The 27418-nt window shown below is 37.3% G+C and overlaps 1 long non-coding RNA gene across 1 annotated transcript; it reads right to left on the minus strand.

Annotated features, from left to right (window-relative positions):
• Nucleotides 1–3438: 3438 nt before the first annotated feature.
• LOC138166468 (uncharacterized) lies at nt 3439–10173 on the minus strand. Its single transcript, XR_011169604.1, has 3 exons — nt 10045–10173; nt 6547–6631; nt 3439–4228 (listed from the first exon to the last, which is right to left on the minus strand). It is a non-coding gene; the product is annotated as an uncharacterized lncRNA (long non-coding RNA).
• Nucleotides 10174–27418: the final 17245 nt, after the last annotated feature.

Here is a 27418-nt window from a genome sequence, read left to right on the forward strand (position 1 = left end):
GGTATTAAGTGAACTTATGCCTCCTCCATTTAAATCTTTCTGAGTTTTTCACTCTTGAGAATGAATTTTAATCCTACAAGCCCAGTGACTTTTCAAACATGCTTTTAAACTAGATGTCGCCTAACTCAACTACATTTCTTACCTGTTTTTATCATTCAAGTCTTCAGTGGGTTTGCCATTCATCCTGTTTGTGACTTTGTCATCTTATTCCCTTCCTTCTTGTCAAAGAGTAAGAAGGTTGGTGAGGAAGTGGCCTTGAATAACCCTTATGCAGACTTACACTCAACTTGCTATGCATCCTGGGGCCATTTCTTTACATAAGGAGAAAAGAGCTCACTGATGACAGAGTAGGATGAAGTTGAGTACAAAGTAATAACCTTCCATTTAGACTTCAGGAAGGAGTTTCAGGTTAGCCCAAAGGAGTTAATAAGCCTTAGTAGTAATAAGACAAGTCTCTGGATAGGGAGAAAGAAAGGATAAGAGATTTAGAATGAATGCAAATAGATGAGGGTGGATACGTGGATAAAAAGAATAAAATGAGGAAAATGAAAATGTGAAAAGAAAAAGATAATTTTCTTTTCCTCACCAAGGTGTCTTTGAATGAATTTGGGGGCTGCAACTAAATAGAACTGAAGCCAGAAACAAAACTTGTGTCTTTTAGATACGTTACCTATTTAACACTGCTTTAGCCACATAAAATAGAAGCAGCTACACTTTAAAATAAAGTGCTTAAAATGTGATTTTAAAAAAATTAGTGAGCATTTATTTTCTATCCTTTCCCAATTAAATAACAATAACAAAAAATAAAATGAAAACCTTCATAACAAATACACATAGCCAAGTGAAGTACATTCCCCTATTGGCCATGGCCAGAAATATCTCTCTCATTCTGAATTTTAAGTCCATCCCCAATCTTTCATAAAGTGTGCATTTTGATGTTTTTGGTCCTGTGGAATCATGTTTTGTCATTGCATTGAAAAAGTCTTTCAAAATTGATTTACTTTGAATGTTATCAGTATAAATTGTTCTCCTGTTTCTGCTCACTTCACTCTGCATAAAGTTCTTCCCTCTAGTTCCCTCTGAAACTGTCTGTATAATTACTTCTTATGGCACAACAATATTCCATTTAATTGACATACCATAATGTTTAGTCATTTCCCTATGATTGGACATTCCCCCCTTAATTTTTTTCTTCCTATAATAGCTGCTATAAATATTTTTGTACATATGGGTCTTTTCCTTCTTTCTTTAATCCTATTGGAATGTATAGGCCTGGGAATGGCATCACTGGGTCAAAGAATATGAATAACAACATAATGACTTTTGGGGTATGGTTCCAAATTGTATTCCAGAATGGCTGGACCCAATTTGCAGTTCTATCAATGGTGATTGTTTTGCATAGTCTCTTTAACATTTGTCATTTTCTTCTTTTTTCATCTTTGCCAATCTGGGGAGGTGTTAAGTGGAATCTCAGAATTGCTTGGATTTGCATTTCTCTAATTACTAGTGATTTGGAGCATTTTTCATATGACTGTTGATAGCTGGAATTTCTTTCTTTGAAAATTGCCTATTCCTATTCTTTGCCCATTACCTATTGGGGAATGATTCATTCTTATAAATTTGAATCAGTTCCTTATATATCTTGGAAATGAGAACTTTATCAGAGAAATTTGCTGCAACAAAATTTTCCCAATAACCTATTTTTCTTTTAATTTTAACTACATTTGTTTTGTTTGTGCATACACTTTTAAATTTTATGTGAACAAAATTGTTCATTTTATCTTCGGTGATATTCTCTATCATGAACTCTTACCCTGTTCACAGGATAATTTTCTCCTTACTCTTCTAATTTACTTATGTCTGTTTAAACTTAGTATATGGGGTGAAATTTTGGTATACTTCTAATTTCTACCACACTACTTTACGACTTTTCTTTTTTTTTTAATTTTATTTTCAATTCCAAATTCTTTCCTTCTCTCCACCCTTCCTCCACTCATTGAGAAGGTAAGAAGTACCATACTTATACATATAAAGTCATGCAAAACATTTCTGCATTAGCCATGTTTTGAAAAAGAAAAGGAGAAAGAAAAAAATGCTTCAATCTATACTGTGACATCATCAGTTTTTCATCACAAATTCTTGGAACTGTGATGGATCATTAGAGCAGAGTTACTAAGTCTTTCACAGTTGATTATCTTTACAATATTGTTGTTATTGTGTAAATTGTTTTCTTGGTTCTTCTCACTTCACTCATACATTAGTTCATATGTCCTTTGATGTTTTCTGAAACCATCTTCATCATCTCTTATAGCACATTAGTATTCCATCACATTCATATAGCATAACTTGTTCAGTAATTTCCCAATTAATGGACTTGTTAATTTTTAATTTTTTGAACCACAAAAAGAGCTACTATAAGTATTTTTGTACATATGGGTCATTTTTCTTTATTTTTTATCTTCTTTGGATTGCAGACCTAATAGTGGTATTGCTGGATCAAAGAGTATGCATGGTTTTATAGCTGTAGGGGCATAGTTCTAAATTGCTCTTCTAAATTGATAGTTCCTAGTTCCATCAATAGCCTTAGTGTATTCGTATATATTAGTGTACCTATTTTCCATATCTCATCCAGCATTTGTCATTTTCCTTTTCTGTCAACCCAACCAATTTGATTTGTATAAGGTGGTATCTCCTTATTTTAGAGTTATTTTAATTTGTATTTCTCTAATTATTGTGATTTGTAGCATTTTTTATATGACTATAGATAGCTTTGATTTCTTCCTCTGAAATCTATTCTTATCCCTTGATCATTTTCAATTGGGAAATGGCTCTTGTTCTTATAGATTTGCCTCATTTCCCTCTATATTGGAGAAATGAGATCTTTTCCAAGAAATTTGCTGCAGATTCCCCTCTCTCCCAGTTTCCTGCTCTTCTTCTAATTTTGGTTTCATTGGTTTTGTTTGTACAAAAAATGTTTTAATTTTATGCATTTAAAACTATCCCTTTTACCTCTCATGAACCTTGTTGTTGTTCAGTCATTTCAGTCATGTCCGACTCTTTGTGACCCCATTTGGGGTTTCTTGGCAAAGATACTGGAGTGGTTTGCCATTTCCTTCTCCAAGATAAACATATTGTTGATATCTGTTTAGGAAAAAGAAAATCCCTAAGCTGTTTCCAAGAGTTACATGATATTGGTTTGTGTATTTCCATTGAAGGATATTAGCAATGCATGGTATACCATCTACTTTATAGGGAAATGTAAAATTATATAATACAATAATAACTTTTATTATTATATTATGATAATTATATATAATAATATTATGTTATATTATTTTTATAATATTATATATAATAATTATACATAAAAATATAATGATAAAACATTATTGTATTTTATATTATTCTAAAATAAGTTTTATAAAGAATTTTAAAGTTTGTAAAGCATTTTACATAAATTACTTCCCTGAGTCTTATAACAATCCTGCGATGAAAGTATATCAGGTATTATTAGCCACATTTTACAGAAGAGAAAACCTAGGCTCAGGCACTTGACCTTGTCTGTAGTCACATAGCTAGTGTTAAAGGTAGGATTTGAACATAGGTCTCCCTAACTTCAGCTCCAGTACTCATTTTACAATACCACTATGAATACAATACAGTACTGTGGTAATACTGGCATGACATAATGGATAGATTCCTGGGCTTGAAATCTAGAAGACCTAGTTCAAATTTTGCTTCTGACACTTACTAGCTGTTTGACCTTTGACAAGTCTTTTAGCTTCCATTCATGGGTATGGTGTATGGATGTTCAAGGAAGACTAGCACTTCCTGTGTGAGTGCTTGCTGAATGCTTTTCAGAGCTGCTCATCCACCATTTTTATCCACCATTGTTATCCACCTGGTACTCAACTCCCACCTGTGGCTCCGAAAAGCTATAGCAGCAGTCACAACCTGGTAAACCATTTTGGCAGACAGGCTAAGCCAGGTTGAGTGTAACAGATGGGCCACAGCCCCATGGATGAGTTGGGGGGTATGTCTACCCCAAACACGTGAGGACTTCCCGTGGTAGAATGGTTAGATGAGAACAATTTGTTCCAACGGCCACGAAGGTAGCTGTGAAGTGCTTAGAGCTTGGTGAGACATTGAAGATACTGAGATCATCTACTGCATCCTGGGTCATCTGTAGTCATCCTGACTTTTGTCTTGCTGCTAGACTTAGATGATGCTGGAAGAGAGAGTGAGGCTGATGACTTTGTGCAACTCTGCCTCACAGGAATCCAATTCACTTTTAAGAGAAGATAGCATACTATGATGTCATTGATCCCCTTTGAAAACTAAGGACAAAGAACAACAACAACAAAAAGCTCCTGTTCACCTCAGATAACTCCCTAGGACTTCCTACCAAGTCACATAGAGAGATTATGATCTGCCACGGTGGAGCTCCCCAGTCTGACAAAATCATAGGTACTTCTGCATTCGTTATGTAGTATAGTAGGATTTAATAATTGGTTCTCAACAATGATGGGGTATTTTGTTCACTGCTCACTACTTTACACAGCTGTATTTTATAATGAGGAGGTGCAGTTGCAACCAGACCTTTGTATGACTATAGCCTTCTGTGATTTAATCATGTAACATCAAGCAATAAAATCAATCAACAGCAATGTATTAAATGTCTACTGTGTGCTAGACATTGAGGATTAAAAAAATAAATAAATAAAATAACATAATTCCTATTTTCAAAAACCTTGTGTTTATGCTATCAGGAGAGACCCAACCCCAAACTATAGTAGAAAAATGGTTTGGGGTATTTATCAGTGTTTCCACAGACAGAAATTTTGTTTGTCCATTTTATCATCAAAATGAGTAGACTGACTAAGCATTTTCAATTGAAAGGTATGAGTAAAACAAATTCTTATCATATCTATATAGGAGAGGAAGAGAGAACAAGAAATTGGTTTATGAGCTTAATTGGTCTATTACACTATACAAACAAGTCTAAAAGTGTGAGAAAAAAATTCACTTTTCCGTTAGAAAAAGCAAAAGAATTATATGAAAGATTGCTCCAAATCACCAATAAGAGAGATGCAAATAAAAAATGAGGTTTTGCTTAATAGGCAATTGATGACAAAAGCTGAAAGTTTTCAACACTGAAAGAATGGGGGGAAGAAAGGCACACTAATGCACTGTTACTGGAGCTGTAAATTGGTTCCAACTATTCTGAAAAGCATTTTTAAGTTACCAGTGAAAAAGTGGCCAAAATGTTCATACCCTCTGTTGTCTCTCTATTAGAATGTGGACTACTGGGGCGGCTAGGGGGCTCAATGAGTAAAGCGCCAGCCCCAGAAGACACTTAACACCCCCACAAAAAAAACTAGCTGTGTAACCTTGGGCAAGTTCCTTAACCACAACTGCCCTGCAAAAAGCTAAAATCGCATAAATAAAATTTAGAAAAGAATGTGGCCCACGACGGTGACTGGGTTTGGAGCTCTGTTTTTTGCCTTTCTTTTTATTGCTGTCACTCGGCAGTGACTGACGACTGTTGCTGCTATTTCATTTTTCAGTTATGTAAGATTCTGCATGAGACCGTCTGGGGTTTTCTTGGCAAGTATACCGAAGTGGTTTTCCCTTTCCTTCTCCAGCTCATTTTATAGATGAGGAAATTGAGGCAAGCAGGGTTTAGTGGTTTTCCCAGAGTCAAACAGCTAGCAAATGTCTGAGGCTGGATTTGAACTCAAGATGATGACCCAGTACTCTATCCACGACACTACCTAGCTGCCCAACTGACACACAGTAAACATTCAATAAAATGTTTGTTGACTGGCTGACTGTCCTAGAGATCCCTCTGATAGGCAGATCCCAAGGAGATCAATGATAAAAAGAAAGTCCCCATATAAATAGAAATGTTTATGACAGCACTTTTTTGTGATAGTGAAATAACTGATAACAAAATAAGTGCCCAATCAGCTGCAGAATGATTAAACCAATTATGGAACATGAATAAAATGGAATATTACTAGTATAAGAAACAGTGTACATGAAGAATTCAGAAAAAAAAATAGGAAGACATATGACTGATGCAAATTAGGAAAACCATAACCAGGAAAACAAAATAGCCAATGACTACAACAATGAAACCTTAAAAAACAAAAACCACTAAATATTGCCAAAATATAATTAATAGATTAGCTATGAAGAACTTCCTCCTTCCATTTTTTACACAGGTGAAAGACTATTGAGGACAGTAAATTTAATATACTTTAAGAATTAGTTAATGTGCTCATTATTATTTCTGAACCACTTTTTTCTTACTCATTTATTATACTTTTTTATTTGTTAATTAATTTTACTGAACTGTTTATCCTTTCCCCTTTTAAAAAAATTCTTTGAAATAAGAGATGGCTCTCTCAGGTGTAAAATATATTAGAAAATGTAAGTGATGTAAAACATTATATCAATAAAAATTTTATAAAAGAATGACAGGTATTAAAGATTTGTAATGAGTTTTGCATTTTAAAAATTAGCAATTTTGGCATAATTTACCTTGTTCTTGCTGGAAAGCATGTAGTTCAAAATCGTATAAATGCAATCATGGAACTGAAGGGTCTTTTGCAATCTCCTCATCCAGCTGCCACATTTAACAAACGAGAAAGGTAAGATGCAGAGAGAGAAGCTATTTTATCAAGGTCACACAGCAAATTGATGGCTTATCAGTGAGTAAAAATCAGGTCATTTGCCTCCCAGTGCAGCCCTTCCCCATGCTACTCTTCTCATTTGTTTGCATTAATAATTTCAGAGTAACTTTATTTTTATTTCAGATTTATCTTCACTTGACAGTGGCTCCTTTCATTTTCCATTTTTCAAGTTTCATTCCTCTTTTTGAAATAGTTAATATGTTAAATGAACATAAATTTGCTAGGGGAGCAATATCTAACTTTTTAAGGACACTTTCAAAATCAAATTATTCTTTTGTGCAATTAATCTATTTTTAGATTCCATCTACCAAATTTTTTTGATACATACTATATATTCATATGAAACCGGGTGATCTAAAATTCCTTCAGCATTTCTGGGCTCAGAACCAGATATTCTCCTAGAGGTCTTAAAAAAGCCCAGGTTGAGTCTGAACTTATTAAGAGTCTTGTACAAAGTTAACTAAAATTGTAAGTGCTTTATCTCTTTTTCTGAGTCAGTACTTTCTGAAAGAAGAAGACAGTGAAAAAGAGAAAGAGGAGACATTGGAGAGCCCTGGAAGTTAAAAGCTATTTTAATCTCAGAGGATAATTTGGGAAGATGGCACAAAGCCCCCAAAAAATGGCAGTAGGAAGAAGAGAGCATGTGGAAAGAGATGGGCTAAGAAGAAGGAATGTTGGAGAATGTGTGAATGTCAATGTATTAGTAAAGGCTGAAAAAATTATGATTAATTAGAGAAGGAAGAAGTAGGCCAGAGAAGGGAGTTAGAAGAGTTGAGTATCTTATTGAATTCTGAGTTTCAGTTACTTAATTCCTGCCTCAAAACAACTTTCCCTAGTTGAAATTCATAGTGTCAATTGTCAAAATTAGTTCAGAGCAGTGTTCATTTCCTTTCTGACACTTTCTAGTTTGCTGCTGGAGCTTAGTAAATGTAATTTGTTTCCCTGGTTCCCAGAACACTTCCTTGAATGTAGTTGGTGCTTAATAAATGTGTGTTGAATTCCACTGCATGTAAATTCCGACAAATGTTGCATTGCATGTTTGCTGTTGTACCCCCAAATCACTTGCTGATATTGACAGGGAATTCAAATGCCTAGATTTTATGCATCTATCTGCATAAAAATTAATTACATCAAGAATTAATATGAGTGACCCAATCTCAGAAGGATGGTGTTTCCAAATGTTTAACACCCGGCCATCTTTATAAGGTATAATCAACCTGACTCAAACCCCTCAGGAAACTTGAATATGCAAAACACTACTAAAAAAAAAAAAGAATTGTTTGTAGAAATAACTTCATACAAAGGTAGAAAAGAGAGAGAAATGATTGCAGCAAGGACCAGATATCTTGCTGCTTATTTGCAAAAATTGGAAGGCCTAGCTCTTAGTTAAAATGATTAAGAAACCAAAATTTCAACTAAGATGGCAGATAGCATGTCCAAATAAAATAAACAAAGTCTTATCTTGATTTCACTGCTGAAGGGACTGCCTCCCACAAAAGAGATCTGAAAATTAGCAGAAGCAAAAAAAGGGGTTTGAAAATTTCTGTGGCTAAAAATCTTGCTCACCTGATGTCCCCTTGCAATGAGACTAGTCTCCTGATGACCTATCTATAGGCCCATATCTAAGGCTTTCTGTACTCAAAGTCTGTCCAGCTTGTAGAAACTGCCAGAACTTGGGCTCTATTTAGAAAGACCTGGAGAACCTAGAGACACTGTCATACCATCTGAGGAGGGCTTTTAGTAGTGGAATGAATTTCTAATGTGACAATTAAAAAGGTTTGAAGGGCATAATTTCTGGGTAATTTAATCTTTTTATTAATAAGACCAGCACATTATTTTAATAAAAGGATGGTAATTTTGTCATCTCTCTTAGACCAAAGACAGTCATGAAAGTGGGTTCAGGACTTATATATTCTTTTGAAAGAGGAGTGGCAATCAATTCTGAATGGTTAACACAATGAGAGGTGGGCTATATTAAAATGAGAGGTTGAGAGTGATATCATGTCACCCTTGGACAGAGAAAATATCTCTATATTATACACCTCTATATACATCTCTATATTATACACCCCCAGCATTGGGGCACCTATTAAAAAAATGTATGCCCCCACCAGGTTGGGTCCTAGACCAATCTCATTATTAGTAGTGTCCTTCAAGAGACTAAACTTTTAAAATTACAACTTTAGAAAAATGGTGGAGGTGGGAGGGGGATGGGACTCTGAATCTCCCCAAATCATTGGTTATTAATAGTAATTTCTCTCACTAACCTGGGCCTTTTGTAAAGGATTACCTATCACTGAAAAGAGAAAATTGATAGAAGAATGAGAGGGAGCATGCCATAGTGGGTAGAAAACCAGTCCCAGGGCCAGAAGATCTGGTTCAAATATCACATCTGACACATACTTGATATGTGATTCTGGGCAAGTTATTTACCTCTCACTGCTCTCAACGCACTGTCTAGGGTTATAAATTGCAGAGATTGTAAATGGATAAAGGAAGGTCCCCATTAGATGCTCCCTGTACTAGTGAAATCACTGTTCTAGCAAAGTAAATAAACATTAATTTATCTGTTGGTGCTCCAAAGGGAATATCTTTCTATTATGGAACAATAAATCAACACACTACTGAAGAAACTTAATCATACAAAAATTAACATTATTGCAATAAATAACATCAGAAGAATATAGGAAGCTACATTTAAATAAGATGGATGGCTCATAGTTTCTCCTTGCAGAGGCAAAGGAAGGAGCTAGCAGTATTTCTTGCATATATCTAAATGCAATAAGAAACATCATTTCATTGACTGCCTAGTTAATAATACTGATGATGAGCACTTGCACTAAGGCCACAAGGAAAGAGATTTGTGTGAGATATGGTGATATCTGTTGCAAAATACGAGGAGGCAGAGAAATCCTATGAAGATCTGGATAATGCTACCAAATTAAAAGAAATTATTTTTTAATACTCGGTGAATTGCAAAGGTGAGCATAAAAGAAAATGGTGAAAATATGTGGGACAATATAGTTCCGGATGAAGAAATGAAAGACTCTAACGACTTGAAAACTGCATAGATGTCTTCTGCCTATATATTATAAAGACAATCTTCAAAAAGAGAGGTAGAAGGTCCTGGACCTAGCATGCCCTGAAAAAGACCATGACAATTGAAATGGGCTTTAATCTTTTCAAACAGGAAAGGACTGAAGACCCATTTGGAAGTTGTTTTTTGAATCATTTATCCATATATAGTCAGACCAACTTGCTAGACCAAAGATAAAAATAAATACCACATTAAAAGAAAAAAAATGAAGATACAGCATGTAATTAATTAGTACAGCTCCAATCTTACCTATTTAAACAACTTCATAATAGGAGGAAGTAGGAGACCTCCCTGACCTGCAGGAAACGGAGCCACTTCTGAACTGTATTGATATCCCAGAATTGCTGAAGGAGAGGGATTGGGGTACTTGTCCTCTTCAACTAAGGGGCCCCTAGCTCTGTGCTTATATACAGACTGGGTTTATTCTTGGGGAAAGCTAGCCCCATGGGAGGAAATCAAGTTCCTTCGCCTACTTCCTGGCTCTTAGCCTGGGACCCAGGAAATATCATTCAAGGTTTGCTTAGGGTCAAAATGTAGGATACGATCCAAAGAATTTGGATTTGAATTTGAAATTAAGGGGTTCTGTTGAAGTCATGGATTATTTTTAACACCTTTCAATCTGTATATATTTGAAGTGAGCAAGAATTGTCACTATTTTTCCCTCGAGTCTTTTAGCTTTATGTTTAGTATATAAAATTTCAAATATTCCTTTTGCTCAGGTTCAAAAAGATGCAGAATTTTAAAACTTCTACTTTGATTTTAGAGCAGCTATTCAAAGATTTTGTTGGCTTGCTCCCAAATACATTATTTTGGGTTTGGATTATTTGGGTTAGCTGTCTATACACTCTAGACAACTGGCTAGCTGCCAAGTGAATCTCCACTTGATTCTGTTTAGGCAAAGACAGTCTCCATACAACAGTTGTATATTATAGACAGCACAAGGATAGATATGTTTATGAATAAAACATGCACACACACAAAACATCTGTTCGGAATTTAAAGAAATAATCTAGGCTGGAGACATTTGTAACTATTCTTGCGCATCAAAATTTCCTTAGGAATTCTAAGGAAATGGGTCAGGAAGGGAAAGTGTTTTCTCCTGGGCTTGCTGCTATTCAATATATCCAATGGATATATTGAAACATTGAATTTTTAGTTCTCATTACTGAAGTATGTTATTTTCAGGTTTCATATATTTATTTTTCAGAAAGTGAATCATTTGTCTATATCAAGAGCACATTATCAGTGGCCTACTTTCTACTCCAACAGGATAAGCAAAATTACTGTATTTTTTTTCATTTATAGTAAAAACAAGAATAGTAACTAATTTCAATGTACCTTACATATCATTCAAGCAAATTGTTATAGATCACTGAAGCAAACAAGAACGAAGTAGAATTAAGACAAAAGAATAATTCAGAATCTCACCCCAAAATTACCACTAACTCACCTTAGGAAAGTCATTTTTGAAAAATAAACTATTTTATTTTTCTTGCTTCCTTAATTTTTTTTTTCATCATGGCTAACATGGAAATTGGTTTTGCATGATTTCACTTGTAAAATGGGCATCACATTGTTTGCCTTCTCTATGGGTAAGGGAGAAGTAGGAAGGAGAGAGAAAATTTAGAACTCAAAAAAAACTTTTAAAAATGAATGTTAAAAATAAATGAGCGATTCAGTCCAAAAAAAGTATATAACAAATTCAACGTGTTGCTTTTTAAAAAAAGACCGACCAATTAACAAGCATTTATTAAGCACTAGGAATATAAATGGGGAAAAACAAAAACAGAACAGAATAGCTCCCAAACATACATTCTGTCTGGAGAAACATGTACACACTAGTATATGCAAATTAAATATAAATTAATTTGAAAGGGAGTCACTAGCACCTAGAGGAATCAGTGATTGCTTGAGATGAGGGTTGAAAGAAACTAGGAATTCTAAGAGGTGAATGTGAAGAGGAGTGCAATCACAAGCAGGATGGCTGATCTGTACAAAGGTATGAAGATGAGAGAGAGAGAGAGTGCTGCCTGTGAGGAGCAGCAAGATGGCAGAGTTCACGAATGTTTGCGTAACTTTTACTTTCTCCTCTTTTCCTCTGTCTGAAACACTTTGTTCTCGTCTCACAAATGAAAATAATTAGGTTGACTTCTATGTCACAGTACGGAGAAGTGAGTGCAGACAAAGTTATAGAAGGGTCTGGGTTCTTTGTTGACTCGATGCTGCTGTCTTTGTTTTTGAAGAGGAGGAGTGACATTCCAGGGCAATGTCTTAACTTGGGTGTGAATTGGATCTAAGTGAGTCAGAGTTGCACAAAGTTGTCACTCTCATTCTCTCTTCTAAAGTCATCAAAGTTCAGTAGCAAGACAAAAGTCAAGATGACTGGTAATGGCCCAGAATGCAGTAGATGATGTTGGCATCTCCTATGTCTGACCAAGCTCTAAACACTCTATAGTGTCTGACTCTGTGTTAGTTACTTCACGGCTCCCTGGTCTCAGTGTAATCAGCTTTACAATGAGGACATTGCACTAGATCGATCTAGCCTCAAGATAGTCTGATTCTTGATAGCCCTATAGTCCTGAAGTGACAGGACCTGTAGTATAGATTCTATTAATGTGAACAGGTCACTCAATATCTTTGGATCTCAATAAGCTAGAAGAACTTATGAAATCACAGAATTCTATATTTGAATTCTAATATCTTAGTGCTATCAACAAACACAATGTAGTCGACTTATAAAAGGGTTATTTGTTCTCATATGTCCAATGGTTAGTAGAATTAAGCTAATGGTCTAAGATTTTTGAATTGTTTTTAAGAAATAAATATGGTATTTGACTACATTTCTTGAACTTCAAAACTATTCAAAATATTTTAAAAGAATTTTCTTCAAAACAATTTTGCATGATGAACTTTTGGTATTAATAAAGGAACAAAAACTTAATCTCTTTCAGATTGCTTTGATATTTGTTGAGTACAACTTTTCTCATCCCTTTTAAAAGAGGAAGTCTTCCCTTCTTAATTCTAAGGCCTTCCCTCTGTTGATTTATTTCCAATTTATTCTTTATAGATCTTGTCTGTATATAATTATTTGTATGTTGTTTCTTCCATTAGACTATGTGATTCTTGAAAGCAGGATCTGTCTTTTACCTGTCTTTGTATCCCTAGCACTTAGTAGAGTAGCGATAAGCAACAATTGCAACTTATTGACTCACTGTAGACTTCTAGAGCAATGTGTGTACATCGATGTGTCATGGTCATCAGCAAGGCATAGTACATGTGGTTTAGTGAAAAAAATATTATTGATGTAAACTAAAGGTAAAGTACCTTCCTTTGAAACAAGAACTAAAAAGCTGCTCATTCCCAATAGCAAGATTCAAATGAAATTGATTAGTTTTTAAAATTATGTTTACTTTTATATTTATGTTACCTATAATTGTATAGTTACTCTTTAAGGTTTCCATTTTTAGCTAGTTTTTTATTTTTGTTGTTGTTTTTTGGAAGTGTCCAGTCTTGTGTTTTCATCTATGTGGGAAAGTTTTGGTGTGCAAGTCAATAACTTATCATTCTCTTATAGTGTGATTCTGAACAAATCAAATTAGTATACTATATACATAATCCCAGTCTCAAAGCTCAAAAAGACTGAAGAGATTTTAGTTTTTCTACTCTTGCCAACTCTACCCTGCCCCTCACTCTGGAGTGGGAGATTGAGCTCTACCAATGAGGAAAGTCCCATACCAATGGACTTTGGAACTAGAGTTACAAATATTTTTTTAATAGTGGCAAATATTTTTTTTAGACATATCCTCATATAATTGATGGGGATGTAACACCAATTCAATATTTACAGCACCAACAGTCACTATAAATATATCAGCATAGTGCTCAATCACAAAATATAACAAACTCTCCATATAGAATACAGAAGAAAAACATTTATTCAGACACCAGAAAACTAAATCCAACACCAGAAAACCTAATCCATCATAGCAACATAGAAGTTAATGCACCACGATGTAGCAGAAAACCACACCATCCTTTAGCCTTCCCACAAACCAAGACAAGCCTGTCACAGAAGGTGGCAAACACCAAAGTTTACTCACAAGGCTAACTATCCAAGGCTTAGGGTTAGGGTTGGAGTTGGAGACATTTAGGGTTAGAGTCAGTTAGAGTTGGAGGCCGATATTTAGGTTTATGGTTAGAGCAGGAGGCAGAGGGGGAAGCATTTAGGTTTAGAGTACATGGAGAGCATTTTGAGTTAGGAGTACAGTAGGATGCAGAGTTGAAGGCACACTTATCCTTTAGAGTAGGAGGTATTTATGATTAGGGTTAGGGTTGGAGTTGGTGTTAGATTTAGGTTAGGTTAGGTTAGGTTAGATTAGGTTAGGGTTAGATTTGGAAGTGGAGGTACATTTATGCTTATGGTTAGAGTAGGAGGCGGAGTTACAAGGGTTAGAGGAGACTGCTTAGAGTTAGAGGCATTTAAGGTTAGGGTTAGGATTAGAGTCAGAGGTATTTAAGGTTAGAGTCGGATGGTTAGGGTTAGGGTTAGAGGAGGAGACACATTTAGGGTTACAGCTAGAATTAGAGGCATTTAGGGTTAGAATCAGAGGGCTAGGGCCAGGGTTAGGGTTACAGTTGAACTCAGATGAGCATTTAGAGTTAGGGGTAGATTTGGAGGCAGAATTAGGGTTAGCATTGAAGTTGGTTGTGGTTAAGGTTAGAGTTAGTGTCGGGTAACTCTAACCTTAGAGTTTAGTTTATGTAGGATTAGTTTCTGGGGTATTTAGGGCTAGAGTCAGAGGGTTGGGGTAAGGATTAGGGTTAGGGTTAGAGTCAGAGGTGGAATTGGAGGCACATTTAGCCTTAGGTTTAGAGTAGGAGGCAGAGTCAGAGGATTAGAGGAGGAGGGTTAGAGTCAGAGGAGGAGGTGAAGGGTTAGGGTTAGGTTTGGGGGCATTTAGGGTTAGAATTGGTTAAACTCAGAGGCAGGCATTTAGGTTTAGGATTAGGGTTGGAGGGTTAGGGTGAGGGGTGGAGTAAGAGCGTTATGGTTAGAGTTTGGGTTAGGGTTTGAGGTATTTTGGGTTAGAGTCAGAGTGTTAGGGTTAGAGGCGGAAGGAAGTAGAGGTAGAGTCACAGCAGAGTGGGAGGGTTAGAGTTGGTGGGTTCAAGTCATTTAGGGTTTGAATCGGAGGTATACCTTCAGGGTTAGGGTTAGGGATATTGTTAGGGTTAGAGTTGCAAGCATTGAGGTTTAGTGTTTGAGTTGGTTAGGGTTAGGGTTACTGTTAGGATTAGGGTTAGATTGAAAAGCATTATACTTGGAGGCACTTTGGGTTAGAAGTGGAGGTGTTTAGGATTAGAACTGGATTCAGAGGCAGAGTTGGAAGCATTTAAGGTTGGGGTAAGTTTTAGAGTCTGAGGCATTGAGTCTTACAGTCAGAGGTGGAGATGTGTTTAGGGTTAGAGCTAGAGTCTGAGGCATTTAGGGTTAGGTTTAGGCTTAGGGTTAGATTTTGGGTTAGGGTTACATTTAGTGTGAGAGTTGGGAGGCAGGAGGCATTTAGGGTTAGAGTCCAAATCAGAGGATCCCATTTCAGGTTAGGAATAGAGTCTGAGGTGGAGTTGGACACTTAGTGTTGGGGTTAGGGTTAGAGTCCCAGGATTAGTGTTAGGGCTAGAGTCAGGAGGCATTTAGGGTTACAGCTACCATTAAGGTTAGGGTTAGAGTCAGGAGGGTTAGTGATAGTTTTGGGAGGCAGTTAGGGTTAGGTGTAGTGTTAGAGTAAGGAGGTATTTATGGTTAGGATTAGGGTTAGGTTAGGGTTAGAGTTGGGGATTAGAATTGGGAAGGTTCAGGTTAGAGTTTGGTTGGGCTAGGGTTAGAGTGAGTAGGGTTAAGGTTATGTTTAGAGGGCAATTAGGGTCAAGGTTACGGTTAGGGTTAGAGTCAGGAGGCAATTATGGTTAGAATTAGAGTTGGTAGGCTTAGGGTTGGAAGGCAATTACATTTACAGGAGTGAGTCATTTAGGGTTAGGGTTTGGGAAAGAGTTAGAGTCAGGATATTTGTGCTTAGGTTTAGAGTTGGAGTGTGGAGGCAATTATTTTTAGTGTTAGAATTGGAAGGTAATTAGGGTTAGAGTTGGGAGGGTTGGGGTTAGCATTTGAGTGGGGGGGCAATTAGTATTAGAGTTGGGATGCACTTGGGGTTAGGGTTAGAGTCTGAAGATAATTAGGGTTAGAGTTGGGAGGCAATCAGTGTGAAGGTTAGAATTTGGAAGCAATATGGGTTTGGGTTAAGGTTGGGATGGAATTAGCATTAGCATTGGGTGAAATTAGGGTTAGGGTTAGGGTTAGGGTTAGTGGCAGAATTAGGGTTAGGGTTAGGGTTAGGGTTAGAGTTAGAGTTGGGAGGCAATAAGGGTTAGAATTAGAATTTGGAGGATTAGGGTTGGGAGGCAGTTAGAGATACAGTTGGGAGGCATTTAGTGTTAGGGTTAGAATTTTGAGGGTTGTGATTAGGGTTAGGGTTAGAGTAGGGAAGCAATTAAGGTTAGAATTAAGGTGGGGGCTTGGGCTCAAGTACCCCATCTTTCCCCCCTTGAACTAATGGGGCTCAAAATCTTGGAGAAAGGGGTGAAGATCTCTTCTCCATAGCTACTTCCATCTAAAATTGGATGTACAGATTTCCCTGCTCCAAGAAATCTCATTTGAGAAGTCAGTTCTTTAGCTGGCATTCGGAGCTTGGTTGATGCCTGATCCAATAGTGGCACATCACCATCATGGAGAGGGGGTGACATCCAGTTTAAGCAGTCAGGCATCTGCAGGTGGAGGGTGCTAAGCTTGCAGGAAACAAATCTCACAAACAAGTTTAACAGACAAATATAGGGTCAGCCATGCTTCTGGATTCCATGAACTCACTATCATAGACTCATTCATGGTAGAATATATGAGTTAAGAGTACAATTTGGTAATCATCTTCTCCTGAATAAACAAGGGTTAAGGTGTTATCTTTCTTGTGTGCTATAATCTCCAAAGCCTTTGGAACATCATCTGGCTTCTGCTTTACCCATACTTTAGCTGCCAAATTTAATCTATTAGTAGAACCAAACCCTTCAGTTCCTCTGACAGTTATTTTGGAAGGAGGGTCAGCTTTCACAAGGGGTATTCTTTCACAAGGAATAATAATCACTTGAACTATTCAATCAGTTTTACAAAACTGTATAGGTTCTTCACCCAAATTTTAGAATGATACAATAATTTCTCCTTGATAATTAGAATCTATTCCAGTCAATACATGTATTCCTTGAGCTGCTAAACCTGGTTTAGGAAATATCTGACCAAAATTATTTTTAGGGATTCTCATATATATTCCAGTAGAGATGTTTCATCTCTATTTCTTATTCAGCCAAAAGTCTTCTAAACAATGTAAATCATATCCTGTCAAACCAGGTGATCCTGTATATGGTGCTGGGACATATTGCCTCACAGTCCAATACTCAATATTTGGGATCTTATGTGTCTACTGTTTTCTAATTTGCAGATTTGGGGTCATTATTCTGGCTAAAGGTGTACTTTTACCCAATGGTCTATTTCAAATTACATAAAGCAGTGAACAAATTCTCTTTCCAATGTTGATATGAATTATTAGAACTTAACTACCTTAACTGTTCTTTCAATAATCCATTCATTCTTTCAGTTAACCCAGACGCTTGTGGATGATATGGAATATGATGTATTCACCCTATATTATTTAATATATAATATCTCTTCATTTCATTACCTTTGAAATGTGACCCAATGTCACTTTGAATCTGCATTGGAGTTCCATAATATAGACTTATGATATATAGAGTTTTTCAGGTGCTTTTCTGGGTCACATTCTTATAAGGACAAGCCACTAGTACACCTGAATAGGTGTCCACACAAATACATATAAATTTGCATCCTTTATCTTGTGGTAGAGAACCAATATAATCTATTTGCCAAATCTGGGCTGGGACTTTTCCCCTTGCTATCTCCCCAGTTACTACCCAAGGAACAGTTTGTTCCTTTTCCAATTGACATATATGACATTCCTCTGCTATTTGTTTTAACAATGAATGAGAGATACTAATACCTAGATCTTATGCCCACTGGTGTGTATCCTGGACCCCTTAATGGCCAGCCATTTGGTGAGCCCATTTTGCTAGTACTGTATCATCAGTTGGTGTCAGAGTAGGAACAATATTTTGAGTAGCAATCTTTGATAGTCAAACAGCATGAGTGTTGTACTCACGTTCCAGCATGATGAGAGCTACATGAGTATCTACATGAAAAATGGACAAATTAGTACCCAAAGACATGTCTCATATATCTCTCCATAATTCTTTGCCCCAGACTTGTTTACCATGAATTTCATAATTTTGATTTTTCCACATGGGGATCCATATAGCTAACCCATTAGCCCATGAATCAGTAAATATATGACACTATCCTCCTTGTTCTGTTTTAATGGCTCAATGTACTGCCATAAGTTCAGCATATTGACTATTTCTGCCTATCCCAGTACTTTTCAAAGTCTGCCTAGTACATGGGTTGTAGGCTACTGCTTTCCATTGTCTTTTATGGCCCAAATATTTTGCTGTCCCATCAGTAAACCATGCATGTTTCTTCTTTTCTTCATTTAATCCCTTATATCTGTCATCCCATTTTACCAAGGACTGTACCAACTGTTGCTTTGGTTCAGGGGATATATCATTTCCCTCAGTATCTATGTTTGCTATAGATTCATTTAGAACAGAAACTCCTCTTTTGCCTGTTTTAGCTCTATTTTGAATCTACCATTTCCATTTAATTATGCTGGCCTCTTGTGCATATCCAATTCTGTGAAAAACTGAGGTACTCATTACCCAGGACATAATTGGGATTCCAGGCCTTAATATCACTTCATGGCCTAGAGTCAGTTGTTCAGTCTCTACCAAAACCCAATATGCAGCTAACAACTGCTTTTCAAAAGGTGTATATTGAACTCCAGATGAAAGAAGTTTCCTTAACCAAAATCCTAAGGGTACATTTCAGCTTTGTTGTTCCTGCCATAAATTCCAGTTTGTATAATCATCCTGTACAGTCACTTGTAATTCCACTGGGTCATTTTACATAGGCCATAAATCTAAGGCCAACTGTATAGCAGCCTTGGCTTTTTCAAAAGCTTTACTCTTCTTAAGTCCCCAGTCAAATTCATATTTCTTCCAAGTAACTTTATATAAGGATTTCAAAATCTGTCCCAGATGTGGATTGTAATGTCACCAATATCCAAATGATCCTATAAACTTTTGGGCCTCTTTCTTATTGGTAGGGATAGGAAAATCCCAAATCTTTTGTTGGTATTGTAGAAGAATTTCTCAAAGCCCCTTATTCCATTGTATACACCAAAATTTTACATTTTGAGCTGGTTCTTGAATCTTTTCAGGGTTAATTTCCCACCCTTTACTTTTCATATGCTCAAATTAAAAGCATCAAACTTGTCTCCACTTCTTTTACATTTTTCCTGTATCATGATATCATCAATGTAGTGGGTAAGCTGTACACCAGGTAGCTTTAATTCATTCAAATATTCAGCCACCATCCTATGACAAATAGTGGGGCTATGCAGACATACTTGTGGCAGGCCAATGAAAGTATATTGTTGTAGCAGCAAGCACCCCAAGCGTCCTCAGGGTTTGCAGCTACCACAGGTTCTTGGATCTGCTTTGTTAAAGGAAAGCAACTCAAAATGGATTAACAAGCTTACTTTAATCAGTCAGACATATATCGTTTACCTTGTTCAGGAGAAAAGGTCAGCACCCTGAACCTCAAAGTATACAGGCATAATTATCAAGACAGAAACATCAAGTAGACAGATTTCCAAACTGTCCAACCATTACATCCATACCCAGTCAACATCTGGGTTTCCACATTCTGGGTTTTTCAAAGCCGGGGGACTCTCAACAACGGCTTCCCAGAATTCAGATCAAATCACAGAACACTTCTCAAAGTGAGTCCCAAAACAAAGCTACACATCAGGGCTTATATAGCCTTCTCCTGGCTCAGAGAATGTAACAACCTTATTGACCCACTGGCCAATCAAAAAGTATCTACTGAAAAACAAGCCTCCCACCCCAGGCTCCAGGTGCACTTTAGCCTAGGGGCAGGGAAGATCTTTAAATCTGCATTTCCATTACATTTGTCCACCTTGCCAAGTGAAAGCAAACTGGTCCCATTGTTTAGAGTCTATTGAGATGATGAAGAAAGCATTAACTAAATCAATAACTATGTACCAAGTCTCATCATATTTCTGGATCCTTTCTATTAAGGTGACAATATCTGGAACAACAGCATACAAGGGAGAAGTCTCCTTATTCAATTATCTATAATCCACTGTCATTCTCCACATCCCATCTGATTTTCTTACTGGCCAGAAAGTATTATTCCATCATATGGTTGGAGTTGACTAACACTCCTGTTTCATTCAACCTATTCCTTTATAGTATTGGTAATTTCATCTTGCCCACCTGGCACACTATACTTCTTTAAAGTAATTATTTCAGAAGGTTCAGGTAAAGTGATTTTTATTTTTCTCACTAAAACTGTATTAATTCCTATCTTCTTTACTGCAAATTGGTATCTTCCTTCAGGTAAATTCAGGGTCATACCTCTCAATATATCTATTCCAATGATCTACTCAGGAATGGGTACAATAACCACAGTATATTCTTTCTTAGGTAATTGTCTAATTTTCATCATTAGTTTGTCTTGTCTGGCTGATATTTCAGCCCTTCCCAATTCTGTGATGGTAATAGGAGTTCCATGCTTGAATTTATTAGGGCTTCTGTAAATAAGGGAGGTCTCTGCCCCAGTATCAATTAATGACCTGGTTACAGTATTTGATCCATTTTTCCAATATATAGTCAGATTGATATGGGTTCTATGATCTCTCTGTGTATTTCTTTAATCTGAACCAATTTGGCAATTTCCTATTCTCCCTGAAGGTGTGACGAACTTGGATACAATGGTTCAGGAGTATCTGTAGGGGTAGTTCTCACTTACCTATTCCATCTAATATTAAGCCCCATTTCTTGGTACATTTTATATATTTCATTAGTTGAAATACCATCAATTTTTCCAAAATCTACCCCTGCTCTCAATAGAGCAGTAAACAATTCATTTATTGTCAGTCTATTCTGTCTTTTAATCCACTGACCATTTACTTTTCTCTCTCAAAGAAATTTTATCTTTTTCCCATTCCTCCAAGTCACTTATCCAGCACCTCTGAAAGAGGGTGCCCTATATCACCAATTAATAGTCAGAAGTAGGCGCTTATAAGCAAGAGGAGCCATCTTCACTATGATATTTCTATGAGAAACTGCTAAGAGGATATTGTGATACATATCTGCATCTCCAACCATGATAGTAGTTTTCATTACTTCTTTCAACTTTCTCATGCAGTCTCTAATTCAGTACCAGAATCTCTCTCCAATAGGCCACATAGAATCAGTGGGATACATTCTATTGGATCCATTGGCAACTAAAGCTAACAGATTACCTCCTGCCATATGAAAGTCTCTAAAAGTTTGCTGAACAAAAGGATTCTGACAAATACCTATAAATTTCAAGAAGTCCACACTATCTACCCATACTCTTCCCACCCCTTCATCACTGATTCTCACCATCCAGGACACTAACAATTCTCCCATCCTTTGTGTGAATCTACTTAATATATCAGTAATCTCCTGCTGAGCAAAATCCTCAGTTATCTCCCTGAACTCTGTTTAGCCTCCCTGATTCTCCTGATTTCTTCTCAATATGGGGTGAACTTCTGCCATCATAAAAGCCTTGTCATGAAACATTGTATAGTCTTTTACGTATATTCTCTCCTGGTAGTCATCACCATGGCAACTAGGCTCAGTCTCTACCAAAACTGTATGAACTTTTTTTCTGTTACTTTTCTGTTGCTTTTTCTGAGCCTAATTCACAGCATCCCTCTCTTCTACCCCCTGAGATCCTCCAGCTTGCTTTTCTAAAGGAGAGCTTAAACACTGCAACATAGCCAACTCTCTTTCTATTTGAGTTTCCTCTTGTAACAGCTTGTCTCTGCTCCCACATATAATACAGTAACCTGTTAGTAAAATCCAGCCCCTCCTACATGCTGCTACTTCCAGCTCTTTCCCTGGTTTTATTCATATTCTTTGCAAACATGTTTTTGAATCTCTAGGTTCTTCCTTATGTAACCTCACTTCCCAGTTTTCACAGAGCCCTGTACTTTTAGACCATTCCCTTGCTAGGGAGGAATAAGGTAAATTCTCCCATCCTGGGTGTAATGAAAATGTAAATTTTAAAGATCTTCCCTGCCCCTAGGCTAAAGTGCACCTGGAGCCTGGGGTGGGAGGCTTGTTTTTCAGTAGATACTTCTTGATTGGCCAGTGGGTCAATAAGGTTGTTACATTCTCTGAGCCAGGAGAAGGGTATATAAACCCTGATTTGAGGCTTTGTTTTGGGGGCTCACTTTGAGAAGTGTTCTGTGATTTGATATGGATTCTGGGAAGCCGTTGTCCTGAGCCCCCCCGGCTTTGAAAAAAACCCAGATGTTAAAACCCAGATGTTGACTGGGTATGGATGTAATGGTTGGACAGTTTGAAATCTGTCTACTAGATCTGTTTCTGTCTTGATAATTCTGTCTGTGTACTTTGAAGTTCGGGGTGCTGACCTTTTCCCCTGAACAAGGTAAACGATATATGTCTGACTGATTAAAGTAAGCTTGTTAACCCATTTTGAGTTGCTTTCCTTTATCAAAGCAGATCCAAGAACCTGTGTTGGCAGCAAATCCTGAGGATGCTTGGGGTGCTTGCTGCTACACTAGGATAGCCATTTCCTCTTCTAAATCCCTTTTACCTCCAAATAGAGGTACGATTTTTCATGATACCATCCTCCTCCTAATGTAGCACCAATGCAATATTTACAGCACCAACAGTCACTATAAATATGCCAGCATAGTGCTAGATTGCAAAATATAACAGACTCTCCATACATAACATAGAAGCAAAACATTTATTCAGACACCAGCAAACCAAATTCCAACACCAGGAAACTGAATCCAACATAGCAACACAGAAGTTAATGCACCACAACATAGCAAAGATTCACACCATCCTTTAGCCTTCCCACAAACCAACACAAGCCTAACTGTCACAGCAGGTGGCAAACACCAACATTTACTCACAATCCTAACTGTCTCCTTCGGGTGTATCTTCTCCTCCTACTGTGTCTAGCTTACTCTGGCTCCCAGGTTTCTGTGGTCTCTGCTCCACCCTTCAGCAAACTCTTCCCACCACAGGCTCCATGTGATTACATTCAGTCAGTTAGGGGGCAGGGGAGAGGAAACAGGGAAGGTCTTCAAATTCCCTTTGGCTTATTAAGGGTCAGGGAAGATCTTCAAATTCCCTTACCATTATAGAGAATAAAGAGATTCTGAACTATTCAATTTATATTAGCTTTTAGGATATTGGGAGGACAAATTATTCACAGAATCTCAGAAATGGAAGGTAACTCACAGACTTCCACTCCAACCTATATCCAAACAGGAATCCCCTCTGCATCTAATAAGTGATCACCTAGGCTTTGCTTGCAAATTTCTAGTGAGGGAAAATCCACTACCTCCAGAGGCAGCCCATTTAACTTTTGAACAGCTTTAATTGTTAGGTAGTTTTTTCTTGTCATTGAGTCTAAATTTCCTCTTTGTAACTTCTACCCATTACTCCTACTTGGTACAAACAGAATATGTCTATTCTTGCTTATATATGACATCCCACATGTTCTCTCCACCCATGATAAATCTTCTCTTCTCTAAACTAAAAATCCTCAGTTCATTTAACTGATCCTCAGATGATATGAGCTGAATGCCCTTCATCGCCCTAATCACCCTCTTCTGTTCAGAGGACAATGTCTACCCACCAACTTATTGTCATCCTTCTTAAATTGTGACTTCTAGAATTAAACATAGCATTTCATATGTGTTCTGACCATGGCAGAATAGAGGGGTACATTTGTCTCCCTTATATTAGACACTATGCTTAAACTAGACATGCACTTATTTGTGTATGTTTAGTTTTAATATTATTTAGATTGTAATGCTAGTCACAGGGCCAGACCCATTTCATTTATTCTATAATGAGTTCATAGATCCAGTAAATATAACAAATTAAGTGGAAAATCTGTCTCCACAAAATGCTACATATTCTTAGGGGAGAGAACAGTTATGGACAAGATTTAATAAGATAACAGTGGCATCTTCAGACAGCCTCTTTGCCCTCCACCTACTCTCTTCACAACTCTACAGCATGACTGATGTGGAAGACTAGAAGAACTGATAGGCAGAAAAAAAATTGACAAGATAGGGGGGTGTTCTTTGCTTTTGTTTTTTTGCAAAAATAAAAAGGAAAAAGCTTCAGGGCGGCTAGGTGGCGCAGTGAATAGAGCACTGGCCCTAGAGTCAGGAGGACTCTAGTTCAAATCCAGCCTCAGACACTTAACACAAAAACTAGCTGTGTGACATTGGGCAAGTCACTTAACCCCGATTGCCCTCTTAAAAAAATAAAGAAAGAAAAAGCTTCAAATGAAGTGCCTACCAGAAATTATACACCAAAGCCCCCTAAACCTGCCAGAATGGGAAGGGGCCCTACCAGGGTCCCTGGATACCACCTGATAGGCCATAATAGTGAGGGAACTTTTCATATGTGTTGCTAAAAACATACCCCAGATACAAGTCTGTTCTTGTTCGCCCAGATACAAGTCTGTTCTTGTTAGGTACCCAAGAGTTTACTAGAAATGGTACCCCACCTTGAAACCACATTTTGTTGATTAGCAACAGTGAGTTCTATAAAAATGCATCTTGCAGAAGGCTTGAGGCTGTCTTCCCTACTGGGGAGGTAGTCACCGAGGTTAATAAACATTCCTATCAAATTATAATTGGCTTTGCTGTCATGTTCATTTCATTTGTCCGTTTCACAAGAACAAGAAAACATTCAAGACATTCAGTTCCATTTCATGAATGCTTATTACATATCTATTAGGTGCAAAATGGCTCTATACTAGATCAAACAGTAAAATGGGTCCTATCCTCAAGGAGCTTACACTTTAATGGAGAGATAGTATATTTACATAAATAAATATAATATATGCTCTGAAATGCTTATCCCAATTTCTAACCTTACTGATGAGTTGGGTTCCCAGAGCATGACCACTGCATCACCTCAGAGCTCTAGGGGTAACCTTAAAGGATTGACAACTCTCTTTCTAGTACTATCTGTTCAAATTTCCATTCCAGTGTGCTTCCTACCATAACTATCATGTGACAATGATTTAGTTAGCCAGACTCAGTCAATGAGCCAGTTCATTTTTGCTAAGGATATTCAGTAAGGTGGTATAGTAAGAACAGTTGGTTAACAACCATTCTCTCAAAAAGTCTATGACATATTCTCCCTCCAGTACATACAGAGTCCAAGGGAAAATGGGTTCAAGCTTAAAGAACACATGTGGAAAAGGGGTAACTTATAGCTCTTGCTTTTTATAAGTCCTTTTCTCCTCTACGTGGGGTGCTCATGAAGTTCTCCAAAGGCACGGAGTAATTTCTTTGCTGGACTCTTTACGGAGCCAAGAATCTACATGGGCAGGGGTATTTTAGTAAATGTTTAAAAACCAGCTCGGGACGGGGCGGCCAGGTAGCACAGCAAGTAAGATCACCGGCTCCAGTGTCAGAACGACCTGATGATCGAATCCAGGGCTCAGACACTTAGCACCCACCCAGAAACACCTGGCCGTGTAACCTTGAGCAAGTTACTTAACCCTGATTGCTAAATTAAAAAAAAAAAAAGGGGTGGGGGGAGCAAAAGCATGCATGTAATCCACTTTTAAATGTAATCAGTATTAAAACTTTCTCCAAAGTCTGGACAATCAACAAAACTATAAATAAAACCTTGATTTACAGCATTCACCAATTGTAAATGCTCACACTGAAATTTTAGCAATCAGCTCTGCTCTTGGTGAGCCAGTTTGAGGTGGCTTGAACAAACTCTGGACATATGCTACAGAGAGTTACTCCAATTTTCAACCCCCCTGACATTTTATAGAGGACTTCTAGTCATCAAACCGGTGTTCTCATCCTATCTAAATATGATTCCTGTCAAAGTCCCTCCCATTCCAAAGACATTTTTTTCCACAAATAATGTAAAGTTTTTGATTGATTGACTAATTAAAACTTAAGTCTGTAGTTAAGATTGATTGACTGAATGTTTTCATCTATTTAAAGTCTTAGGTTATCGGATCACTTACTTTAACTGAAGTAGGATGATTGGACTGATATTTTTAACCAACAACCATTTCTTATGTAATTATGATACAAGGTAATTTGAAAAGAGAATGTAAGCCACAAGAAACACAGACAAAGGTGTCAGAAATGAGATATAGCACACATTCCAGCAATGGGGAACAACCTGTGTGAATTCTCAGCGGAAGGAAATAGATTATTGAGTTTGGGGAAGAGCTAGGAATAGTTTAGTGGGGTTTTTTGAGGGGGGGAGTTGTGTTGACTGCATGAAAGGAGACTGGAAAGGTAGGTAATGAGATTGATTGTGGAGGGTTTTGAATGACAGACTAAAGGAATTTTATAGATGTAGTAGGGAATGACATGGTCAGACCTGTATCTTAGGAAGATAATACTGATGACTGTGTGGAGGCTGAATAAGAGAGGGGAAGTTTACTGCAAATAGAGATACCAATTAGGAGGTTTAACAGATGAATGATGATGAAATTTTGACCATGGTTGTGGTCTGTCAGTGTGGAGAATGGAACAAATATGAGAATTATTGTGGCGATAGAATTAACTGATTGGGTATGGAGGTGAAGGAAATGGAATAATTAAAGAATGAATATGAGCGGGACAGCGAGGTGGTGCAGTGAATACAGCACCGGTCCTGGAGTCAGAAGGAACTTAGTTTAAATCTGACCTCAGAAACTTGACACATTTACTAGCTGTGTGACCTTGGACAAGTCACTTAACCCCAATTGCTTTGCCTTCCCCCCTCAAAAAAACCTTAAAAAAAATAATGGATATAAGGGTGAGGGAGCCAAAGATGACTTTGAAGTTGTCAACTTGAATCATTGACTAGATCCTAGTCACCAGAAGGATAGTTGTGCCCTTAGCCAAATTAAGAAAGGTTGGAGTAGATAAGATTAGGCCTGAAAGTCTCTTTTAGGCATGCTGATTATGTGACATTAGCAGGATACTCCTGAATAACATTCAGGAGAGATATAGGCTGTAGATGCAGATTTCGGAATCATCTGCATAAAAAAAGATCATTGAGCTCATGAGAATGGATGTGATCATGGAGAGAAAATATAAAAAGAAAAGAGAAGGGTCCAGGACAGAATTTAGGAAGTAGAACATTTATGTTGGCAGAACTGTCATGCTTAAGAGGTAGCAAATTTAGGGGCGGCTAGGTGGCTAAGTGAGTAAGAGTGCCGGCCCCGGAGTTGGGAGGACCCTGGATTGATTCCGGCCTCAGATACTTAATATACACACACACACACACACACACACACACACACACA

Source organism: Petaurus breviceps, unplaced genomic scaffold (assembly GCF_028583685.1).
Source record: "Petaurus breviceps papuanus isolate PSGF00001 unplaced genomic scaffold, PetGlider_PUasm1.0 224, whole genome shotgun sequence".
NCBI lineage: Eukaryota > Metazoa > Chordata > Mammalia > Diprotodontia > Petauridae > Petaurus > Petaurus breviceps.